The sequence below is a fragment of the Canis aureus genome, chromosome 25 (genome assembly GCF_053574225.1).
Source record: "Canis aureus isolate CA01 chromosome 25, VMU_Caureus_v.1.0, whole genome shotgun sequence".
Lineage (NCBI taxonomy): Eukaryota > Metazoa > Chordata > Mammalia > Carnivora > Canidae > Canis > Canis aureus.
Window position 1 is genome coordinate 19055422 of NC_135635.1, and position 19745 is coordinate 19075166.

Sequence of the window (19745 nt, forward strand, 5' to 3'; positions counted from 1 at the left end):
AACCAGCAAGGAAGCTGAAAGCAGCAGTGAGTCCAGCTGAGGTTAAAGAGAAATCTGTCCTATCCCTATTTCACACACATACTTCCCTGGTTTTCTCCAGCAGCCCCTGACTGCGTGCAGTTGGAGCTGGGAAAATGGGTTGTTGGCAAGACCCAAATTTGGGGGCATGAGCAATGGATTTAGAGGGAAACAAATGGGAAAAGTAGGAGGCAGAGGAAGCTGACTAAGAGATAAAGTAATGGACCTACTCTGCACAGAGAAGAAAGGAAGCCAGGAGGAAACTCATGTACTATGAAAATGTGTGTGTGTGTGTGTGTGTGTGTGTGTGCGTGTGTGTGTGTGTGTGCTGAGCAGACAGGAGGCAAAAAATGACCAGAGGTCTTGCTGTATTGGGATTGGAGCTTGGGCAGGAGAAAGAAAACAAGAGAGCTAGAAGTAAAGAATATCGCTCTCCATGTGTGAACCATTAGATTGAGATGTAACATTCTGGAACAATACTGAACCCCCAGGGATGGGTCTTGGAAGTGGGTTTCTAAAAACATGGGGTTTACAGGACACCCGGGTGGCTCAGCAGTTGAGCATCTACCTTCGGCTCAGGTCGTGATCCCAGGGTCCCGGGCTTGAGTCCCACATTGGGCTCCCTGCATGGAGCCTGCTTCTCCCTCTGCCTGTGTCTCTGCCTCTCATGAATAAATAAATAAAATCTTTAAAAAATAAAAACAAGGGGTCTAGGGCTTAAAATGAAAGCTGATGAAGATGTGAGGTCAAGGCACGAGAGAGCTGTGTGTCCTCCACATGGATATTGAACTTGCAGAGACTCTCAGAAGTTGAAAGGAATGGACATAGGTGAGTTTTATATTTGACGAATATCAGATAATGATCTGAAGTGAAAGGTAATAGTATCAGGGACTGGGAGAAGCTGCCGAAGTTGCAAAAGAAGAGAGGCTTTCTTTTAGGGAGAATGTGGAGATCTGCATTAGGGGCATGGGGATGAGGGACAACGTGTGGCCTACCTCACAGGGTGCTTCTGAGGCTCACATTAAGTAATGGCTGTATACGTCTTCCAAAGAGTATAAAATAGAATTTAAATGGAAAGGGTTACTATGGTTATTATCATTATTATCATTATTTGTGTGTAAAATTATATACAGATATAGACGTCAGAAACACACAAAAAATTACCAGTCTTATGTGTTATCGATACTACATTACTATTAATAATAGCAACTCTTGTCATATCTTACACATATCTTCACAGTTCTTAAAGGGTTTCATGAGCACATTTTAGTATTTTTTCACCACTGTCCTGATAGTGTAGATGTTATTATCCAGAGAGGTGGAAACTGAGGAACAGATATGAGTGATTTGGCCAACGCCAATTCCAGTGCCAAGAGCTAAGACTTGTTTTGATCAAATCAACTGCAGCCTCCTAACTCTCATAGATAATGAGGGGAAAAAAACTTTTCACCAGGTGTTCATTTGCTTCCTGCTTTTCCTATAAAACAACATCTAGAACACAGGTACACCTGATAACTCTCTGTTCTATATTTTTTTTTCTCAACCACTGTACATTAGACTATTAGAACTCTAGGAGCACAAAGGTACTGAATTTGCAAGGAGACTATCCTCAGCAGTCAATTTCCTCTCCAAGGCTTCAAATATTCGAATTATTTACAAAATAATTTTGTAAACTGTCTCTTGGGAATAAAGACAAATCCGTGATTTTGTTCCTGAGAAACTGCCCATCAAAAAATGAATATAGAATCATTTTTCCTTGATTTTCAGGAAAATCTGATGATAATACAAACATGTCTACTACATTCAAACAATGGGAGTATTTCAACACCAAAGGCATTCTTTAGACTTGCTCTCAAAATAGCCTTTTTTTTTTTCTTTTTTACGTAAGCTCTATGCCCATTGTGGGGCTAAACTCGTGACCCTGAACTCATAACCCTGAGATGAAGAGTTACGTGTCCTATTGACTGAGCCAGCCAGGCACCCCTCAAAATAGATCTTTTTTAAAGACTTTATTTATTTATTCATGAGAGACAGAGAGAGAGACAGAGAGAGAGAGAGAGAGAGAGGTAGAGACACAGGCAGAGGGAGAAGCAAGCTCCATGCAGGGAGCCCAACGTGGGATTCGATCCCAGGTCTCCAGGATCACGCCCTGGGCCAAAGGCAGTGATAAACTGCTGAGCCACCCGGGCTGCCCTCAAAATAGATTTTTGAGTTGGAAATGTCTCTCTTTACTAAAGTTATGCTTCAATAATGACTGTATTTTTATATTAATGCTTGCATTTTAAACTGTGTGGGCCTTATTTTCTTCATCTGTATACTGTGTAATCCCTAGGATTGATGTGATATGGTATGTCAAGTGCCTACCTAGCACAGTCTCTTGATTCATTAGTCAGTAAACAGTACAGGTGTTTCCAATCAGCCATTAATTCTTATCCCTCATTTCATCATTTGAGAATTTCCCTCCTTTGTAAGAATGGTATTACTGTGCTGACATCAACAAGAGGACACAGATCATTACAACCTTGAGTCTGAGACCATAGCCTGAGCAGATGTTCACAAACTCATTACTTCAATGATAAAGCAAATAAGGAAGGATCTGTTTAAAGACACAAAAATCTCAACGCAAAGAGAGAACATTTGGTAAATTCACCAATATTAATAGTAGGAAGACTTGTTCTTCAAAAAATACCAAAAAGAATGTGAAAAGACGAGTCATAAACCAGGACATATATCATGTGAATCATGGTTAATGTATGGGTAACACTGGGCAACAGCCAGTAAACAATTTCTTAAGGAACTGTACTAGTAGTGCTTTTACTTGGCAAGGGCATTTTTCTAGTTTTCTTTTTTGCTACTTCTCTAACATCTCTTTGCATCTTGGTTCACACACACAGTTGGATCCTCATCATACAGGCACAGTAATATTCTTCAAATGTCATGCAGTCAGAGTGTGGTTCCCCAACAAGCTCTGCCTCATTCCCATTCCTCAGTTCATAGCTTAGGCTTGGCTGGAGCTCCTCTTACCCCTCTTAGCTCTCCCCAATTCTGGATCTCCCTCTTAGATGGAGACCAGACCACTCTTAGATGTCCTTAGCTTCTTTAACCCTCCCTGCAGGGCCAGACTAATGTCTGGAATGCAGAGGGCCCTCAGAAGGTGGCTGACCAGTACTCATGCTACATGGGGGAGATGGACCGGAGGCCCTTGGATGCCAAGGACTGGGCTGGAGGGGGAGGGCAGGGGTTTGAGGAAAGAAGAGAGAGGAGAAGCTAGGTTCAACCCAGGAACTTTGATGTTAAATTTCCCTTTTGAGTAGAAACCAAGGAAAGCACTGGAAATAAGCAAAATGGCAGTGGATTCCAGCACTGAAGGTGAACATGATTGTACCTTACAGACAAATTGCCTAACCAAGACCTCATGACTGCCTAAACATACAGATGGGAAAGAGATCTGACACAGACATACTATGCAACGCCTAATCTTCCTGGCCAAATGAAACTTGTATAGTAGATTATGAACCAGACAAATGCCATAGTAATAAAGAAAACACCTCCATGTTACCTTTTTGGGTTGAGCACTATCCTTTGCATGTGAGACATGTGAACTCATTTATGTCTCAGCACAGCCCTTTAGAAAGTGTGTATTACCCTGTACAATTGCCAAAACTTAACCATTTTGACCTACAAATGGCAACTGTTCATGGTACAGCCTGCATTTTGTCTGCATTTTATAGATGAAGGAATCTAGATGCATAGCACTTAAGTAACTTGCTAGAAAGTGTCAAACTTTTTGGGCCAGGCAACCAGGCTCCTGTTTCTGTGGTCATTACTAACGACCAAAAATACCCTGACTCTCCACCACACTGAATTAAAATGAAAGAAGTGGTTTCTCCCAACCTAAAAATTCTATCCATGAATTGGTGCCATATCATTCCCAGTCTCCGCACACCAATCTGTTCACAACATGCCTACTTCTTTTGAAATGATATCATTGCTCACCCTGTCACTCAGCTGGAAACCTCAGAATCAAATTTTATCTTTTTAAAAAAATTTCTCTACCAGAATAAAAAATATTTATTAAGTTTTTGCCAGCAGAAGCTGCACAATGATAGGCCATGAGAGCTGGAAGGGGCTTTAGAGATAATCTCGCCATGTTCTAAGGCAGACATAGTCACAGGTGGCAGGATCAGGATGAGAGTCTGTATTCCCGAGTTCTAGTCTTTTCTTTCTCTGCCTCAGCTTTTACATTGGACTAATGCTATGGATCTTTGTTTCTACAGAGTGACAGGGCCAATTTTAACTTTTAACTGTTGCATATGACAATAGTTGGGCTCACTGGACACTTCCTCTCTACCAAAAGACTCTTCCAGGTGGTTTACATGTATCAGTTCACGAATCAGTGCAACAACTCTATAATATTTTCTATTATAAACCATGTTTTGTAAATAAGAGACTGAAGCACAGATAAATTAAAGCCATTTACCTCAGGTCACTAAGCTTGTAGACTAGCTCAAGGACATGCCATATACATTTGTAGATGAGACCACATGGCCTTATACCCTTCATTCCACCCTACCCTTCACTGGGTAAGACTTAGTCTTATCTCCTTTGGGAAGCAATTCCCAATTCTCCCCCACTCTGGCTAAATTGAAAGTCTGATCTACCAAATTCTCAGAGCCCTCATTCAATATCACACTGCATATAACTGATCACTTATTTGTCTTTCTCCACTGGATTGCAAACATCCTGAGGGCAGTGACTGTGTTTTACTCTTTGTAATATTCATGGGATTTGACGTACTACCTAATAGTAATCACTAAATATTTGTTGAATGAATGCATAAAAGAATGAATGGCCAACCTAATTAATCTGCTTGCCTTCAATTTCTCATTATTTCAGCTATCTTGTATCTTAAGGTGAGTTGGGATAACTAGTAAGACATTTAGTGTGCAAGTTCAATGAAGACAAGTAAGCCCTTTGTTATCTTCCTTAAGAACTGTTTGATTTTTGTTCCTTAAATTTATCATAAATTTTTTAAAAATCTTTTTAAAGATTTTATTTTATTTTTTGTTTTTTATTTATTTAGTTGTCACAGAGAGAGAGAGAGAGAGGCAGAGACACAGGCAGAGGGAGAAGCAGGCTCCATGCACCGGGAGCCCGACGTGGGATTCAATCCCGGGTCTCCAGGATCGTGCCCTGGGCCAAAGGCAGGCGCCAAACCGCTGGACCACCCAGGGATCCCTCGATCATAAATTTATCATTCTATTAGCATAGTAATTTTCTCATCCATATCTCAGACACAATTTTTATACTTTGACTTTTGAGTGTGAATTAAACAAATTTATTTTATTTTACCTAACCTATTAGACCAGAAACTAAGTCCAAATAAGCAGGTAAATGAGTACTTTGACCTTAACACTGAGGGTTCTAGAATATTCATAGTCACATGGGCCTCAGATATCTTTATAGCAAGATATATTTTAAGTGATTTTTATGCTTAAATGTGTTAGTTCTAACTGAAGTGTCCAAACTGTTACTATGTCCTCCGATTTGCAATCATCCTCAGAATTCTAATAAATGGCACTAAGTCAATTGGATATCAAGATGGAAAATGTATTATTTCTCATATCATATAAAGAATTAATTCCAGATGGATAGAAGATCTTAGTACAAAAGACAAAACTTAATAAAACCTTTAGAAGAGAACATCTTTCTGATCAAGGCAAGTAACTTGCCTTGAACATCTTCAATCCACTAACTATAGAAGAATAATACTAATTTTTGAACTCTATTAAAATTAAGAATTTGTGTTCATCAAAAGAAAAAATTCAGAGAGTAAAAAAACCCAGTTGGAAGAAGGCATTCACAATACATAAATCCAACAAAGGAATTATATCGAAAATGTATAAAATATATGCGCACGTAGTTAAGAAAATGACAAATGGGTGGGGAAAGACTTGAGTGCTTCTCAAGAGAAGAAATCCAAATGGCCAATAAATATGTAAAAAAGATTCTCAGTCTTGTCAGTCACCAAAGAAATAAAAACAAATCCATGATGCCATACTGGAGTACTGGAATACTATATAGCAATGAGAATGAAAAATTTACAAATTCACACAATTTAGATGAATCTCACAAACACAATGTTGAATGAAGAAGTCAGACACAAAAGAATGCATACCATATGACTTCCTTTATATAACTCCAAAAACTGGTGAAGCTACTCTATGACTTAGAAGTCAAGATAGTGGTTATTTTTGGAGGCAGTAGGTAGGGACTGGATGGGAGCATGAAGAAGGTGTATGGAGTGCCCATGATGTTTTGTTTTTTTGATCTGGAAGCTGGAATCTGAGAGATGCTTGAGCATGTTCAACTTATTGCACTTATGACATATTTACTGTTCCATATATATGTGATAAAAAATAATAAAAATCACTCAGAGAAGAACCTCTTGGTGAAGGCAATAACCATTACTTCTGTTCATTATTACTTTATATAAAAATGCATATAGCTTTTTGGTGTTTGTTTTTAGCAACATATGCCATTGTGTAAGGAAGAGTCAAGTGTCAGTTTCCTGGGTTTTAGGTGTTGAATTGTGTCTTCTACAGACTCATAAATTGAAGCCTTAAACCAGTATTATGATCTCAGGATGTGATCTTATTTGGAAATAGGGTTGTAGTAGAAGTAACAAATTAAATCAAGGTGAGGGCAAACTGATGTAGGTGCCCACTGGTGTTCTTATAAAGGGGGAAATGTGGACACAGATACACGTGTGTAGAGGGAAGATGAGGTAAGGACACAGGGAGGGGATGGCTACCTATAAGCCAACAGGAGAGGCCTGGAAGGGCACCCTCCCTCACAGCCTTCAGAAAGAACCAACCTCGCTGACATCTTGGTCTTGGATGTTGGGTTTCTAGTCTCCAGACCTGTGAGACAATACATTTCTGTTATTGAAACCACTCAGTTTATGGTAGGTAGTTACAGCAACCCCAGCAAACCGGGTAAACTGGTAGGTGAAGTAACTTGCCTCTGGATACCCAGCCAGGTAACAAGAAGAGACGGTGGTGTTAAAGGTCTTTTGCACTGGGAACACCCACTCCCCACTCCCCACTCCAAAACTACCTCAGCTAGCACCTCACACACTTGGTAAGGCTGCTCTGGGAAATGAAGAATAATGGAAGGTGTTATGCAAAGGGGCGATCCTTTTCCAATCTGAAGCAATGTAATGCTCTGAGTCATGTGACACATAGAGGAAGATGGAACAGAAGAACCTAAGCATGCCAAACACTTGTATAGATCCTGGGAGGAATCCTCAGAAAGGATATTCTGACCTGGCAGTGTCCTGGGTCTGGAGTACTTCAAAGAGGTAAAATGGTCCCCTGAAGTATTCCTAAAGCAGTGGTTCCAATCATGCTTTGATCTTGACCTCTTTGAGGATTCGTGGAAAGTCAAAAGTGCCTTCATCAGACAAGTGTCCATACTCATCTGATTTAAGAGTATAGGGAAGGATTTTTAGGGCAGAGGATTGGTTTTTGATCTCTCTTCTAGAAAACAAAGATGGATGGCTAAAGATATGGGGTTTCCACTTATCATCTCAGAGGGAGTCAGCAACAACTGGTCTTCTCCAAGACTCAAAAGGTATCATTCTGGAAACTTTGTAAATTCCCTCCATTGGTTGGTTTTTCTCTTCCCCTATCTTTTCTTCCAGAACAACAAGCAGTTAATTACTTAAAACACAAAGAAACCATGTGGCTGCCTTCAGGGGCAGGAAAGGAAGAGGAGGCCTGAGGATAGAACCTACTCCACAGCCAGGTATGGGGAAAGAGTGAGTAACTAACTGATAGGAGAAGAGCACAGGTAAATCAACCCTCAGGACCTGTGGTCAATAATGAAGAACATCATTCCCTGGGGCAGAATTTTCATTCTCTTCCTTTCAGAATTTCTAATATTTCATTTTAACTCCATTTGCCAGCATACTCTTTTTTTAAAGATCTTATTTGTTTATTTGAGAGAGAGCGAGAGAGAGCAAGCACAAGTTGGGGAGGGCAGGAGAAGAAGCAGACTCCCTGCTGAGCAGGAAGCACAATGTGGGGCTTGATCCTGGAACTCTGGGATTTTGACCAGCAGGTGAAGACAGATGCTTAACCAACTGAGCCACCCAGGTGCCCCTGCCAGCATACTCTTGTTGCTGTGAACTGTGCAGGACTATAGGAAGCAAAATCACTAACTGGGTCTGGTTGGGAAGGTGAAGAAGGGGAAATAAAAACATGTGAGTATTTTATATTTTACACTGAAGATCTTTACTGAAAGATTTCACAAACTCCAAAGCTATAACTGGTTAAACATCACTCAGAGAGTGGGGGGCACTAAAGTTTAAAGGCAGGTGACATACCTTGTTCAGCATCATATTTGAAGAGCTAAACACTCTGTCTGGCACATGGCTGATTCTCCAAATGTATTAATAAATGAAGGCATAAAGGAATGAAATGGTCATGAGACTTGCAGTCATAAGATTTGGATACTAGTGTACATTCATCCATTAAATAGATGTGTGACAAGTCACTTTATGTCTTTGGGACTGGCTTTTCTATAAAGTGGGGGACCTGGACTGCATATAGAGGAGGTACTCGAACACTCTATCACTTAGAATATGAATATACTTAGTTAAGGCAATGCTATTTGCAGTGCCCACTCAGTACAGTAGATAAGAAGGTGTGGTATGGGCCGACACGTAGCATGTCCAGGAGTTCGGGGAAATTTAATTTGAGAAAATTTCACTCTGTCCTTCAGAAAGTGAGACCTAAATTTATCTAAGGCGCAGTCCTGTGATCTGTAATGCACTCAGTGGCACTTGCATAACTATTGCTTCAGGCAGGGAAGGGACCAAAGTAGGAGGAAGAGAAGGGAGAGGCAAAGTCTGAATTCTACTAGGGAGAGAGTTTTGACAAGTACGACTGCTCTTTTGGATGAGAGAAATTAACCCTTTCAGCCCATCAGAGATTCCCACCACTCTGAGAATAGTTTTGGAAGTGGATCTTAAGACTCTCCAAGTCTTTTGGAGAAAGAGAACAAGTGTCCATCTTTAAGATCATCTGCTCATCTTCAGGGCAGATATGTCCTGGAGGTCTTGCATAAATAAAACACAATTGAAATACAATTCAACTGGGACACCTGGGTGGCTCAGTGGTTGAGCAAATACCTTCTGCTCAGGGTGTGATCCCAGGGTCCTGAGATTGCGTGCCGCCCCAGGCTCCCCCCTCTCCCCTCAGGAGAGCCTCTGCCTCTCTGTTTCTCATGAAAAAATAAATAAGATCTTAAAAAAAAAAAGAAATATGATTCAATTCAGAATGAGACAACAGCTACAGTGTAAAAGAAAAATACAGATTGACATGAAATTGATTTCATTAATATTTATCTTCTTTACATTTATGTCTTATGTGAAATTAAATGGACAATTTCTCTTAAGCTTTTGCTAAATGGCTCTAACTTTATTAAATGAATATTGTTCATCTTTAAGATGATATTTTAATGGAAAAAAAAAACTGCTGGTGCCACCCATACACGTTTTTATATGAAATGTTGCTTCCTGAAAATAATAAGCAAAACCTTCGATATAGGCACATGTACTGAAATGTTACACACAGCTTCTTTTGTTCAGTTTATCAAATTCTCCTGGGCAGATTCCTCCAGTTTTTTTGACAGTGTTGTGCACTGGCAAATCTAACTTTACTAGAAGTAAATGGTTTCAAATATATTGGGACCAGACACATAATTTAATGGTCTTCCTAACTTTCCAACTATCCTGCCCTCGAGGATGCCAGGGTTTGTGTGATTTTTGTGGGATGTGTCCTCTGACTGACCTGGGATAAATAAAGCATCATTTTTCTAAAATGATCTAAAATGTGACGTGTTTTCACAATGACTTTTTCCTTATTTCTTGGCTCAGGAAATATGATTCTTGTCCCTTACAGTCTCCCTGTTATTCACCAGTGAATATTACTGACCCAGCAACTCTTCAGCTGAGGTAGAAGAATGCATAGTGGATGGGAGAGTCTTGTTTTTTCCACATACATTTGCAGGGAAGTCTTTGCTTTCCCTTCCTCACCTCAAATGTGTGGCTCAGGAGTTTGGAGCCACCTCTGAAGGAGCCTGGGATGTTAAAATACCTTAAAAATAACAAAAAACATAGTATGTCCAAAAGCCACAGGGAACACATGTTGTCAACTACAGCTTAGAAATGCTTTTGCTAGACTGCAGAGGTTAAGGATAGAAACTTATCAAGGACTTTTAAAATAAACCATGATGAAAACAATAAACACGCGCTATTCTTAGTGTTTGATAATTATAGTGAGAACGATTTTGTCACTGCCTATTTAATCACATTGTTGACTACACAAAGAAATATACGATATTCTTTGTGTTGGTAGAGGCATTAGAGTTAAAAAAAAAAAAAGCCTACTGAATCAAGACATTACCTGAAATCAATTCTTTTTTTTTTTTTAAGGTAGGCCTCTGAGTTAGTCATAAAAAAATCTCCTGCTCAATGTACCTGGCAAGGAGCCCCGTATTTCACACTGTTTGATTCCCACTGACTACACCGACCTGGAAGGATTTCATGATAGCAATGATAAACCTAAGCACCAAGCTTCAGGTGTCTGATCTTCTGGTTCATAGTCCCATGGAAGTACTTGAATCAGTTGTCCCCACATTTTGTACCCTAACTGTGCTGGTTATGTATGAAGCACTTGGGGATCCTCATGTCCCAAATCCTGATTCAATTAAGTATAGGATGGAGACAATGAAATGTGTATTTCTGTTACCCCTGGATTAAAACTATCTATCACCCTGAAACCATCAATATTCCCCAAAGGGTACATAAATAAAAAATATATTTGCCTCATTATTGAAATAAAAATCGAAGGTGACACTTTACAGTAAATCCGTGCTCAGAGGTAACAGATTTCAACAACTAAGTAATACTGGGGTTAATTACCCTCTCTACCTCTTGGGGCTCAAGTTTTGTCTGTATGAGTGCCCACCCTTTATATAGGAGTGCAAATATTTGAGTAGCTCTCAAAAGTGATTATCTTCAACACTATCTTCTGCCCTTCATACTGGCACGTAACATTAGCTACACTAGTCAGACAAGAAATAGCATTGTCATGACGCCAATGGCGATAATCATTGAGGAGCGTCTAGGAAGTCAATTTACAATTTATAAACTGAATGTTTGAGTCTCCCAAAAATTCATATGTTGAAATCTACTTCCCAGTGAGATGGTCTAGAGGTGGGACCTCTAGGAGGTGATTAGATCATGAAGGTAAAAAAAAAAAAAAAAAAAAAAAAAAGATTATGAGGGTAGAACCCTTATGAATGGGATTAGTACCTGTATATAAGAGACTCCAGAGAACTCCCTTGCCCCTTCCACCAAGTGAGGTTACAATGAAAAGATGGACACCTATAAACAACAGAACAGGTTATGGAGCCCAGAAATGAACCTATGTTTTATGGTCAATTAATCCATGACCAAAGAGGCAAGAACATACAATGAGGAAAAGATTTGATAAATGGTATTGGGAAAACAAAACAGCTACCTGCAAAAGAATGAAACGGAATCACTTTCTGACGCCATACACTAAAATCAACTCAAACTGGATTAAACATCTGAGACTTAAAACTCCTAGAAGAAAAATAGGGAGTAAACTCTTTGACATCAGCCTCAGCAACATCTATAAGCCCAGGAGCCCAGCCACCAAAACTGTTAGAAATAAATTTCAGTTTTTATAAACCACCCAGTCTATGGTACTTTGGTATAACAGCCTGAACTAAGACTACCCCCTAATATGTAAAACAAATGAAAAACAAATCTATTAAAATTATAGCCAGTGAATTTACTTCCTAGATCTAGGGTTGGCATTTTCTGTAAAGGGCCAGATGTATTTATTAGGCTTTGCTGGTTACAACTACTCACTGAGTAGAACACTAAAGTTCCTAGACAATATGATGAATAGATACATGACACTGGCTGTTTTCCAATAAAACTTTATTTATGGATTTTAACATTTCTTTTTCATATAATTTGCTTGTGCCATAGAACATTAGTCTTGCAATTTTTTTTTCAACCATTTAAAAACATAAAAACCATTCTTTGTTCAAGGGATATATAAAAACAGGCAGGAGCCAGATTTGACCTTCGGGCCATAGTATGCCCACCCCAGGGCTAAAGCACTGAGTGGATGTAGCCATGGTCAGAGTCCAGAGCCCTGTGAACTTGTTTCTTCTGTACTTTGGATTGCGTTGTTCTTTGGTCATAGATTGCATTCCTGCGTCAACCCACCACCTTGCAAATGCAGTGGAGTCCCAGAGAGAAGATGTATGAAATTCATTGCAAAATCTTCACTCCTACAGACACCTTATGAATTCACATCGTGTTGCCCTGTAAGATATATTATGAACATCAAACAAGGCCCAGACTTACCATGGACCTGTGACATCTTCCCCACTGTCTATGTTTGAGGTTCTTCACGTGTAAATCTGGACTTGATAGAATGGACCTCAGGGAGGTCCTGCATAGCCTTGCCATGAAAGTAGAAATTAAAAAAAAAACACTCACAAATAAAAACTTATTTTTCATCAGACTGTAGGTTTTGCTTTTGAATATCTCTTTATGGTTTCATCATGCACTTAAAGCCTATTAACAGAGTCTGTTCTGGTCTCCTGCTTCCTTCCAGTTCCAGCTAAGTAGCATAAAAGGGATGAGAGAAGTTGATGGTTAATAGAGAGCTGTGAATGTTCAAAGGTTTACTCTATTAATATAAGGATAGCATTTCCCAAAGCGTGGCATGCTGAATGCTGACTGTTAGATGTTCTACCAAAAAAAGCATTTCAAGGTCAAATAAGTTTAGGAAATGTAGCATAAAATATCCCTTCTTTCTTGATTCTAAGTGTGCATTAGTAAATTAAAGGCTCTGAGGATTCCTGCAATAAAATTGCTTACCTAGGTTAAATCAATTGTTTCTGAAACTTAAATGATCAGGAAAGCTTTTTTTTTTTTTTTCCTTCACTTAACTGTTAAGCCAAAACACTAATGATCCATAGACTACATTTTGGGAAATGCTGATATAAACAAGGGGGAAGCATAGAAAGGCTTTAAGCAGGGGACTGAATTATGTTTTAGAACCAATCCACTTTGATAAGGATCAAACCTTTCTCTCCTAATTTTTTTCATTTTAGGAAATGACCCTATATTCTATTCATGTGGCCAAGCCAGCAAAACAGGAGCCATATTTATTACTACGGTAACTTTTACAGAGGTGATAAACTATATGATGGTTTAAAAATAATCCCAACAGTATAAATGATAGTATGAAAAGCAAAAGTATCTCCCTCCTCTCTCTCTCACCTCTACCCCAACAGCCTGGTATATTTTCCAGAGGTTCCAGGCAGGGTTACCAGCTTCCATTTCATTTTTCAGTTCTTGTGGCAACTCTAAATCATACGCACATGAGTCTATTGCTTTGGATTACAAACTTTCAGCAGTATCTGACTGAAAGAATTCATTCTCTCACTTCTTTTTGCCTCACACACCTCTCATTTCCAACCTATCAACAAGTTCTACCAATTCTCCTTCAAAATACATCTCAAGTCTGTCCACTTCTCTCCACATTCCCTGTCAGTACTGTCATCGGCACTCTGCCTAACTGGTCATCCTCCTGCCAATCCTTTATCCTTCTTGTCCTTTGTCCTTATTGCACTCATAAAGATCTCTTTAAAATATGGCATCACTATCTTCAGCGGCTTCCCACCAAAATAAAATTCAAAATCTCTGTCAAAATCTGTGAGGTGTTACACAAGCAGAGTGTTTCTTTCCCACACTCATGTCTAGCCTCTTGGCAATCTCCTCACCAAACTCCGGCCACATGTGCTTCCTTTCTGTCCTCTGAACACTTCCAGGCTTTTCCTCTCCTAACCGCCTTCCAATTTGCTACTTTCTCTACCCAGATGCTTTTCCTTCCTTTTCTTTTTTTCCCAAGCTAACCCCCCAAGCTTCTTTCAAATATCAATGTAAATCTTTCATTGTCCATGAGACCTTTCCAGAGCATCAAATCTGAATTGGTTCCTGTGTATTTTTTTAAAGATAGATTTATTGATTTATTGATTTCAGAGAGTGAGTGCTTGCGAGCAGGGCAGAGAGGAGAGGAAAAGAGAAACTCAAGCAGGCTCCCTGCTGAGTGTGGAGCCTGAAACATGAAACACAGGGCTCGATCTCAGGACCCTGAGATCAAGACCGGAGCTGAAATCAAGAGTTGGACACGACCACCTGAGCCACCCAGGTACCCCTCCTGTATTGTTTTTTTTTTTAAATAGCGCCTTGTTCTTCTTCATTCTACTTCCAACAATTTGTTATTACATTTTATTTTCTTAAAAGTCTGTAAGTTCCGCAAGATGGGGAACACATCTGCTTTATTCAACACTAAATGTGGAAAAACTGGCGCTGTGTCTAGTTACAGAAGAGGCTTAATAATGATTTAGCACATGAATGAAGCTAGCTACTGCAAAGTTCTCTAATGGTTTTATCTCCAGCCTTTTCCCACATGAAATTTTAGGTCCAACCAGATTTTCATTATTTTGCACACTAATCACCCAGAACACTCAATCATTCATCTCTGTTGGGAGCAGAGCTCTAAGGAACGTCTCCTGGAACTCTCCTCTAAAGCTTCCTTAGCCATTTCAGTTTTTCCTGTTCTTGGAAACTCGTTGTACTTATATTCTGTACCAGTCATTTAGTGTGTGCTCTTATATTGCCGTGTAACAACTCATCTGTTAATGTTAATTAACACCTTATCTTTATAGTTTGTCTTGCCAATGATGTCATAAGTCTATCAAGCACAAGACCTGGTACTTCATAACCTAAAGTACACAACATGCCTCTGCAGAGTAGTTGTATGAAAGGAGCCTCTAGCTACCACTTTTACTGCCCTCATTTTCAGACTTTGATATAGGAATTTGACTCATTTCCTTTCACTGTTCTCTTCCTCAACATTTTGGAGTGTGTTGCCATCATACTGGGAATAAAAGCTGGGATAAAGATAAATAGTTAAGGGAGGAAAGTCGAGACAGAGAACTTGCCTGAAGTTTCCCAGCGACCCTAGTGTTAAAAGAGGTGAAGACAGCTTGGTAGAGGACTGGGTGTACATTATCCTTCTAGGTATCTCTTAGAATATTTAAAAGAATGACTTGCTCAAGATTTGGAAAATATGGATTTTTAGAACTTAAATGAAGCAAAAAGATTTCAATCATTCACTCGGCTTCTCATTGTCCGATTTTTGGATGAGTTGGATCCAAAGAGCCATTTAATTCAGAAATCATCTTGGGGATCCAATAAGTTATTCTGCACTTTTACTTGCCAATCCCAATCTTGTCCAAATAGTGGTTTTTAAGGACTATTTAAATACTGAATATCGGGATCCCTGCGTGGCGCAGCGGTTTGGCGCCTGCCTTTGGCCCAGGGCGCGATCCTGGAGACCCAGGATCGAATCCCACATCGGGCTCCTGGTGCATGGAGCCTGCCTCCCTCTCTGCCTATGTCTCTGCCTCTCTCTCTCTCTGTGACTATCATAAATAAATAAAAAATTAAAAAAAATAAATAAATACTGAATATCTTAGCTACTTTTTGTTTTATTTTCTTCCGCACCAAAATATAACGGTTATTAAACAAGTCCTGCCACTGATCTTCCTCAGGCTACTTCTGAAACATGGAATAGAAAAGTTAAGCCTATAAGAATAGGATCTTTGTTAGCATAAAACTGTTCAAGGGAAGAAGATATATCTACAGTTATTATCTCTTTACCTAAGTGTATCATCACAACAACCTTTTAAGATGAATACAGTAGCAGATCTAGTGTGTTAGCTTTATTTGGTCAGCATGGAAACTGGGAACGAGGAGGAGGGGCTTAATGATATAGGTATCTAGCAGCTAACTTCCAGGTTTGTGTTGCAGAATTCACTTGAAATGTAGGATCACTCTATCACAACACTGTTATTCAGTAATTTCTAGAACAGGATGGTTAACCTGGGGTCAGGGCTGGGTACAGAATTTGCAGGATCCAGTATAAAATGAAAATTTGGAGCTCTTTGTTTGAAAATTATTAAGACAGCTGACAGTGACAGCAGAACATTAAACCAAGCCCGGAGTCCTTCATTAAACTGTGACTGCACAGTTTGCCTTTCCGTGAAGCCGGCCCTGCGCAGGGCCTCTGCACATCTGATACTTGGTTGGGTATCAAGGAGGCTGTGAACTCCTGAAATTGTAGGCAGAATTCTTTGCTAATGTGCATATGTTTGTTTTTCATATTCTATAGCTTTTTTTTTTTTTATCAGATTCTTAAAGTGGTCTGTTAACAAAATAAAGCATCAAGAATGCCTCTTCAAGAGTAAAAAAAATGTTCTCACAGAGCCAAGAATGTTAGGGACAAGCAGGCTGGTGGTCACTGTGCATGATCCTTCTGGAGACTGCCTGTGAATGAGTGAGTTTTCATGACTGCACCGGAGTTAATCCAAAAGAACACAGAATTCTTAAGGCTGCCCAAATGTTGCCAGAAAGAAATACACTCAAACTGGATCTTCAGATGATAGGAGAGCAAATGGAGAGATGTTCAAGGTGATCAAATTCTTTATGAACCCCAACGTGACACCCAAATATTAGCTCTTTGATTGATCTTTTGCCCCCTTACAGAAAGCTTCCCTTCTTTTGTAATGAGATGTCACACTCCCTCCTTCAAATAAAGGAGAAATGCTTCACGGTAAGATTCACCAACTCTCGGTGTAGGAGTGAGGCAGGAATCGGTTTTAAAAAAGAAGGTGCAGAAAATGCCCGCAGAAATAGAAAGAGTCCTCTAAAGATATGCACCCTGAGACACACTCCAGATGAAATATTTCAATACCCTAGTCGGGGGGGGGGGGGGGGGCGGTAAAACACCATGGCCATCTCTTGGGAGTCTCACAAACAAATATCCCTAACGTGCGTTTTACTGAAAAGCCTCTTCTCGCAATTCGAGTGGCTTCTTTAGTCCTTTGCCTTTTCAGCCGAAATATTCTTGCCCCTCAGCCAGATGTCCAACTCACAGAATTGGGGGTGGAGAGCTGAGCAATTGAAACCACACGGTAGGGACGCCTGGGTGGCTCAGCGGTTTAGCACCCGCCTTCGGCCCAGGGCGGGAGGTGACCCTGGAGTCCCGGGATCGAGTCCCGCATCCAGCTCCCTGCGTGGAGCCTGCTTCTTCCTCTGCCTGTGTCTCTCCCTCTCTCCCTCTCTGTGTCTCGAATGAATGAATGAATGAATGAATAAGTAAATAAATAAATAAATAAATAAATAAATAAATAAATAAATAAATAAAATCTTTAAAAAAAATAAAAGAAAGAAACCACACGGTAATTCTCCGATTTCCTTTCTCACCGTGTCAAACTTCTCTCGATGCACGTCGAACAAGTAGAAACATCCGATTAACCTTTCTGGGTTCTTCAGCTGTCCCTGCCCTGCCCTAGCTCACAGTCCCGTGGAACACCCCACACGGTCCCGTGGAGCACCCCACACGGTCCCGTGGAGACTGTGGAACACCCCACACGGTCCCATGGAGCACCCCACACGGTCCCGTGGAGCACCCCACACGATCCCATGGGGCACCCCACACGGTCCCGTGGAGACTGTGGAGCACCCCACACGGTCCCATGGAGCACCCCACACGGTCCCATGGAGCACCCCACACGGTCCCATGGGGCACCCCACACGGTCCCGTGGAGCACCCCACATGGTCCCATGGAGCACCCCACCCGGTCCCCAGCCACCAAAGCTCCTGCAGATGCACCAAAGACCTGGTTGCTCACAGCAGGCCACCCCTCCACGGAAGAAGAAGTGTTCATCCACGAACTCTACGCACCCCGCAAGGCGCAGGAGGAGCCTGGCAGATGGGACGCTCTCCCGGGTGTCCAGGAGTGCGGTGGCTCGTAGCCGGTTGGAGCGAACGGGATGGCCCGGCGGCTGCCCGGCGTCTCCGGGCTCCCCCCGCCCCGCTCTTTGCACCACGCCCAGGCCGCAGGGAGACGCGGCCAGGTCCCCGGAGCCGCGGACCCCGCCGGCCGCCCCTGCGCTGCTCAGCCCGGGGGCCGCGGCCTCGGCGGGGCGGGCGCGGCGGGCGCGGCGGCGGGAGGGTCCGGGGCGCGGGGTCCGGGGCGCGGGGTCCGGGGCGCGGGGTCCGGGGGCGCGCCGGCTCCCTCCGGCGCTGGGAGGCCGCGGACCGGGCCGGCCGGCACGTGGCCCCGGGGGCCGCGCACTCTTCAGGCGTAGCCGGGGGTGCGGAGGCCGCCGCCAGGCCCTCCCGGGCGCCGGTCCCCCGCCCGCTCTCCCTCCCTCCGCGCTCCGGGCCGCCCAGCGCGGCTCCCACGTCCCCCCCGCGGGGCCGCTCCGCCCGGGCGCCCCCTGCGCGGGGCCGGGGGCCGGGGGCCGGGGGCCGGGGCTGGAGCCGCCCGGAGCGCTGCCCCTGGGCTCCCGGGCCGCAGGGACCCGCCCCTCCCGCGCCGCCGCCGCGCCCGCCCCCGGGCCGCCCCCAGCCCCCAGCCCCCGGCCCCCGGCCCCCCGCCCCGCGTGGCCTGCGAGGCGCGTGGTCCCGGGCGCCGGGCGGCGGCCGCTGCCGTACCTGGTCCCGGGCGCGGCGGGCGCGGGCTCAACTAGTGGTCCTGCGAGGCCCGCGGGGGCTCCGGCGCGGGGAAGCCTCTCGCTCTCGCCTCCCAAACGTGACACTATATATCCGGCTCCGAGGCTGGGTGTGGGGCGGGAGGAAACCACCCTCCCTCCGACCTTCCCCGTTGCCGCCGCGGCCTGGGCGCGGGGCGCAGTGGCGGCGGCGGCGGCGGCGGCCTCGGCCCGCGGCGGGAGGAGCGCGCGGGGCTGGCGAGGGCCCGCGCAGGCCCGCCCGCGGCTCCCATTCATTCGGCACCCAGCACGGCCGCTCGCTATTACTCCCGGGCTTTTTTTTTTTTTTTTTTTTTTTAATCGATGGGTGAGGGTGAGGGGAAAGGGAGCTAGAAAGGCGCCCCTCTCTGGCCTCGAAAAGAAGAGCTCCCACACCTTGCGAGAGAAACAGAGGAGGAGGAGGAGGAGGAGGGAAGTGGAGGGGGGAGACAGAGACAGAAAGTCTGGGGTTCTAGTCTGAATGCTTGGAGGGCACACCTCCCCCCCCGCCCCATCCACCCGAGGAGAAAATACAGGCTCAAAATCCGAGGTCACTGAGCTTGTGGGTACCCCCCCCCCCCCACTGTGGGAGGGATGCTCTTGTATCTGCTCCGCTCTGCGGAGGCGAGGACCCACCGGCGCAGCGTCCTTCTGAAAATCCTGCAGGAGTGGAGGCCCGCCCTACTCCCCCCCGGGGTTTGGAGGGCAGACTTGAGGCTCTGTCTGCGTAGGGGGTCGGGGTGGGTGGGGGGGTGCAGGGGGGAGTGGGCAGGTGGATGGGAGACGAGAAGGGACCAGGGATGGAGCTGCAGAAGCAGCAGCGCGCCAGCTTTGCTCAGCAGCGCTTCAGACAGATTCAGAAGGAAAAGCGGGGTGGGCGGACGGGAGATGTTTTGCTTCTTAGCCTGGTGGCTTCTTTGCAGATTCGGTTTGGTCATTTTGCTATGTAAACGGCCAAAGCCGGATCGGTCGTCAGGGGGGAGACCTGGGGAGGGCAGGCGGG

At 43.5% G+C, this 19745-nt stretch overlaps 1 protein-coding gene across 3 annotated transcripts in view; it reads right to left on the reverse strand.

The window, feature by feature from the left end:
- Window positions 1–18940, reverse strand: part of FAR2 (fatty acyl-CoA reductase 2) — a 131918-nt gene extending 112978 nt beyond the window's left edge. For all 3 annotated transcript variants that reach the window (XM_077870581.1, XM_077870579.1, XM_077870583.1), the window contains exon 1: window positions 18708–18940. The gene's annotated coding sequence lies outside the window, so the exon portion shown is untranslated. The remainder of the gene's footprint in view (window positions 1–18707) is intronic.
- Window positions 18941–19745: the final 805 nt, after the last annotated feature.